The sequence below is a fragment of the Odocoileus virginianus genome, chromosome 32, assembly GCF_023699985.2.
Source record: "Odocoileus virginianus isolate 20LAN1187 ecotype Illinois chromosome 32, Ovbor_1.2, whole genome shotgun sequence".
Lineage (NCBI taxonomy): Eukaryota > Metazoa > Chordata > Mammalia > Artiodactyla > Cervidae > Odocoileus > Odocoileus virginianus.
Genome location: NC_069705.1, coordinates 36,131,721 through 36,137,518, shown reverse-complemented (window position 1 = coordinate 36,137,518; position 5,798 = coordinate 36,131,721). Strand labels below are relative to the sequence as shown.

Sequence of the window (5,798 nt, the reverse complement as noted above, 5' to 3'; positions counted from 1 at the left end):
CTGTTGTACCACTTTATCCTCTTACTGACAATGTTAAAAAGTATATTTGACAGTCAATATTCTCATTACTAGTGGTTTAAGGATTTTTTCAATTTTTCCAAATTGAATGGGGGAATAATATTTTCTTTTTTGTTTTAATATATATATTTTTTAATTGTTTCTGAGGTTGAACATTTTTTTTAATGTTTTTTGGTTATTTTTCTCTCTTACACTTTACAGATTTTCTATTCATCTTTCCTTGCTGACTTCTAAGAATCCCATGTATATTTAAAGTCACTAACCTATATTATATGTGTTGCAAAAATTGTTTCTGGCTTGCTTTTGGCTTTGTGCTTGCTCATCTAATAGATGAAATTTATAGCTACCCTTAAAGATTACATTTGGTTGTCTTAAAAAAAAACCAGGGCTTGAACCCAGATATCCAACATTGCAGGCAGATTCTTTACTGCTGAGCTACCAGGGAAGACTCCTTTCTCAGTTACCATAATGCAAATATTACCCTATTTCTACCCATTTCCACTGTTTCCTCATTTCTCTTATTCCTCCTTTCATGTCAAAGATCAACTTCCTCAATCTTCAAAAATGAAACAAGGTTTTTCAAAAACAGCTTTTTAAAGACAGTTTTTTCTTTTAAAATAAATGCTTTCATCCTTTTTTTTTACACATGTGATTTATTCCGTAAAAATCTTTGATTTTTCTTCCAGAACTTAATGAAGAATTTCAACTCATGCATGAAGCACAAACTGCAGTTTCAGCCAAGATGTCCCTGGGTGGTCAGAAATGACTGTGTTCAGTAAAGAAATTGAGGGAATTTTAATGACAACACTAACGTCCAGGGCTTCTGTGACCCTGAGACTGAGTCTAACTACTCCTGTGGAGTCAAAATTGAGATGACTGAGTTCATGTCAAGATTTCTGTCTGGAAAGTTGGAGCGAGATAAAAAAAAAAAAAAACACACATTAGGCCTAGGAATGCGGGCTACTACTATTTATTGACCCTGAGAGAAATCTCTGGAGGATGTATGGGAAGTAAGAGAAATTGTCCAAGGCAAGGATGGTTGTACTTTCAAAGGAGAGAAAATAGAAATGGAGGGAAGGAAGGGAGAGAGAGCAGTCACAAGAATCTCATAAAATTCTTCTTCAGCTTTTGGGGCCATAAAAGGCCCCAGTCTGCTCCCCACATGCTCCTCCAGCAGAGCACGCCCAGGAGCATGCGGCCCTGGGTTGACACGTCTCTTCTCTTTGAGGAGAAAACCTGGTGTTGGCAGCTCTCTTCTCACCCGGCTCTGCTCTGAGGAGGTTACTGACTCTACTCTGACAGGACAGGCCTCCCTCTGAGCCCTCATTCTCTCCCTAGAGAAACAGAATGACGTCCTTGTCGTCATGAATGAGTTGGGAGTCCTGTTTCCTGTCGACCTTGTTTCACCTACAAGACTCCGAGGTCTTGAAAACCCAAGACTGAGTCTCCTCAGCGTTGAGCCCTTAGGTGTGAACCAGACGGAGAATAAGTCGAGCCTGGAAACAGGAAGCACCTTTGACAGAACCATAGGAACGCGGGATTCATCTCCTTCTTCATCTGTGCCCAGACTTCTCCCACCAGAGCCCGGGCTCCCACGCCTTCCGCGCTGGACCCCGATGGGCCTCACTCATCGCTCCTGACTCAGGGGCTCAGGACCCCAGGCCCCCGGCCTGCCCACCTCTGCACACACTCCACTCTCGGGGTCCTGCTTCCAACGAGAACAAGAAGGGGCCCTTCAAGCCCCCGACGCTCTGCCTCAGGGCGGTCTTAGGCCTCGGGTCGGTCTAGGGGAGGCACCATCCCACGTGCGCACAGGCGGCTTCAGGTCTTGGGCCGCGGTCGGCCGCCATGAGCGTCGCTTGCACCCGGACGTGTTTAGGGCGTCGGGCGACACCGCGCCGGCCTCGCGCGGAGCACTCTGGGACCCTCTCCGCGCGGAGCGCCCTGGGACCCTCCCTGCGGCCTCAGACGGCCTCCGGGGGGCGTCCTCAAGCGGCCGTTCCTTCTACCGGGGAGCAGGACCACACGGAGGTCAGGAGGATTGAGCCCGGGGTGGACGCAGAGCCGGGCTCTGCCACCGCGCGTGTCCCGTCCCGCAGCCCCATCGCTCCCTCAGAAGTAGCCTCAGACACCTCTGGGATGTCGTGTGGAAAGATGACGCTGGACCGAGGCTTTGGACCCCTGGGCTCCTGTCCCGGCTCTGCCTCTGACTACAGGTCACGTCCCTTCACGGCGCCTCCGCGCCCTCGTCCTTGAGATGCCAGAGCTGGGTGAGCTGACCCCCAGGTCTCCTGGTTCTGAGGCGCGTGGCTCCAGGCGCTTCCGAGAGGCGCAGGGGCCCGACGGGGAGGGGGAGACGCGGGAGGACGGCCGCTCACCTGGTCCTCGGGCTCCCGCCTGGGGTCCCCGGAGCCGAGACCCCGTCTGCCCGGGCCCTCAGCTTCTTCAGTCACCTCCTCTCCCTCCTGTGGGCAGCGGGGCCTGAGGAGCCTCTCCTTCGTCCTCCAGGGCCTGTTCCTGGAGGCGCCCTGACGGCCCGCCGTGTTCCCATCACCGGGCGCTAGTGAACCAGAGAAACCACTGAGTGGGCACCTGCGGACGCGGAGTGCCTCCTGGCAGGGACCCAAGGGCCAGCGCCTGGCGCCCGGGGCCTCTGTACCCGGGCCTGGCTCATCTGCAGAGACTGGAGGGGACGCGAGGCTGCAAAATATGGGGGACTCGTCACTGCCCTTTCCTCTCAGCAAACTCAGGGAGCCAGTCACCGCTGACCCCGAACCTGAGCTGTTGGGCGAGTGGCGGGTGTCGGGGGTCCGAGCGCTGCTGCAGCGCCAGGAACACTGAGGACGGGAGGAGATAAAAGGTGGAGAACAGCTCTCTGTGACACTGTGGCACGGCCTTAGGGCGCAGATGGTCAGATCCCCCTGCAGAAGGGAGGAAATCAGGAGGAAACAGGGTGGCATGCCAGCAAGAAAAAGAGAGAAAACCATCTGGGGAGACAATGCAGTAAATCATACCTAGACGTGCGCTTTAACCATCGCATCAGCGGGGAAGTAGGGGGCAGCGGCGGGGAAGCAAGGAACTCAGCTGAGAAGAGGCAAGTCTTGGGGTCTTCAGTACCTTGATCTGTGGAGGGTGCTTCATCAGATGCATTTGAAATAGGGAGACAAAAAAATGGTTTAGGTTGAAAATGACAAAAATACTTTGGCAATAATATTAAAAAGTGTCCATAAAAGGAAATAGCACAGTTCAGTCACTCAGTCGTGTCCAACTCTTTGTGACCCCATGAATCGCAGCATGCCAGGCCTCCCTGTCCATCACCAACTCCTGGAGTTTACCCAAACTCATTGAGTTTGGTAACCCATTGAGTAGGTGATGCCATCCAACCATCTCATCCTCTGTCTTCCCCTTCTCCTCCTAACCCCAATCCTTCCCAGCATCAGGGTCTTTTCCAATGAGTCAACTCTTTGCATGAGGTGGCCAAAGTATTGGAGCTTCAGCATCAGTCCTTCCAATGAACACCCAGGACTGATCTCCTTTAGGATGGATTAGCACGACTGAAGTGACTTAGCAGCAGCAGCAGCAGCACAGTATTGCTTAAGTTCACCTTTATAATCTTCTTTATTTTTTGATTTCTCTTCTGATTATTATTCAGCACTCTAGACATTTCCTCCATGAAAGAGTGTCATTACTGAGTCTTAGGATTAACTGAGAAAACACCAATTTTAGAGTCAGGAAACCAGGGCTGTGGCTCCAGAGAAGCCACTTGCCTCTGGACCCCTGGGAAGTAGCCTCTCTTTTCTGGACCTTAGTTTTCTCATCTGGAAAATGTGATGATCACTTAGGTCCCTCCAACTCTGAGATGCTACAGCATCAGAGCCCAGGGCTCACACCTGCTGATACTAGGCTCTGATGAATGGTTTCTCAGCAAAAAGATACTTCCTGCATCAAGTAAAAGCCAAATTATCTGCCTCCAGGGAAAATATGTTTGTCCCTCCTGCTTAATAAAAGGAAATAAGTTACTCAAAATGTAGGCTTATCTTCCTGCTTCATGTTACACAAGTATGGTAATCTAACATCCTTGAAGTTTCTGGGCAAAGCACTCAAGTGAGAGGAATTACACAAAGATAGGAAACAGTCAGATGGTCCCTCCGGGCATCACCTGGTTCTGTTTCTAGCACTCTCCTGGCCCCCTTTCCAGGCACAGGGCAGCTTGGCTCAGCACCATTCTTCATGAGACCCATTTCCTCTGCTCCCATGATTTCCAGTTACTTAGCCAGAGTCAGGTACAAAATGAACAAAATGTGCTCCCGGAATGCCAGGGGCTTTCAGCTGGATCAAACAGATCCACACTGTAACAGTTCATCACTATTCACTGCAGTGAGGACAAGGGGTCTTAAAGGAAGGAACAACTGTTCCTGTTCCTATGGTGTGGGGGTGGGAGCAGGGGGAGAAGTTGAGAAAACTTTGCTATGAGGTCAGTTTTTGATTTGTGGTCTAAGGGATGAGTCAGTATTTATGAGGCAGACACACACACAGTGGTGAAGCCAGTCCTGGAAAAAGGAAGATCATAGGCAAAGATAGAAAGGCGTAGATTTCAATGTGAATTTGGGAAGTCGTGTGTCCTTTGGCTAAAGAAAAAGGAAACACTGTAGGATATGTAGACTCAGGTTTGGATATTTGAATTTGCCTTGTAAGCAAAGAGAAGATACTGAAGGACTTTAAATGAGAAAATAACATTGCCAGGTTTGCAAGCTGGAAATAACTTGGTAGCCATATATAGACTGGATTCAGAAAGCAACGGTAGAGCACTGTTTTAAACCCACCATGTATAAAACAGCTAGCTAGTGGGAAGCTGCTGTATAGCACAGGAAGCTCAGCTTCAGGAAGGAGAAGAGATGCGCTGACTTAACCATCACATGAGGGACCACACTGGTAGGAAGCAGTCTGCTTAGGTGGCAGCAGTTGTGAATCTGGTTATGAGATGTGGATGGTCCGTTTGTGTTACTCTCATTGGTTACCCATTGAAAGAAGGTATTCATACCAACAATCATGCATCATAGGGAGAAAATCCTTGCAGCCTGGAACCCAATTCTTTCTACCCCCCTACAAAACCTCTTTAAAGTAGATTGTGCAGGGACAGCCCTGGTGGTCCAATGGTTAAGACTCTGAGCTCCCAATGCTGGGGGCACAGGTTCGATCCCTGGTCAGGGAACTAGATCCCACATGCCCCAAGTAAGCATTCACATGTTGTAACTAAAGATTCTGCATGCAACAACTAACAGCCTGCACAAATTAAAAAACAACAACAAAAAAAGAATCAGTAGAAAGCAAGCAGTTAAATACAATAAATTAAGAAAAATAGTGCAGGAATATTTCACCTGGACAAAGATGAGTCATCATCAAACAGAAACCATTCAGAATCTCTCCAAAGATGCTGAAAGAAAAAGGTGGTGGGGACTGGGGAGGGGCTGCGGGGAGAAGAGATAGGAAGGTTTGCAGGGAGCTTGGAGAGAATCACACGCCACATGTGGGCACAGACATAGACACACCTGGGGGCCGCAACTAGGGAAGTTCACTTCTGGTTGCTTTGATTTTCTTTGAAAACCTGGCATGACGTCTCTCAGCTGAGAGCAGTCGTGGGGAGTGGCTGATGGGAGCTCTGGAAGAGAAGGTGCCGCTTGAAGCAGTCGTGGGGGAGTGAAGGCGAGCGGAGGGGAAGGAGGCGTCCAAGCCGGGCCAGCAGGGAGACAGGACCCACTGTGCATGAGGCGTCCTGAAAA

General features: G+C 49.6%; 1 long non-coding RNA gene across 1 annotated transcript; it reads left to right on the top strand.

The window, feature by feature from the left end:
* Positions 1–1,968: 1,968 nt before the first annotated feature.
* On the top strand, positions 1,969–4,044 carry LOC139032547 (uncharacterized). Its single transcript, XR_011485075.1, has 2 exons — positions 1,969–2,288; positions 2,527–4,044. It is a non-coding gene; the product is annotated as an uncharacterized lncRNA (long non-coding RNA).
* Positions 4,045–5,798: the final 1,754 nt, after the last annotated feature.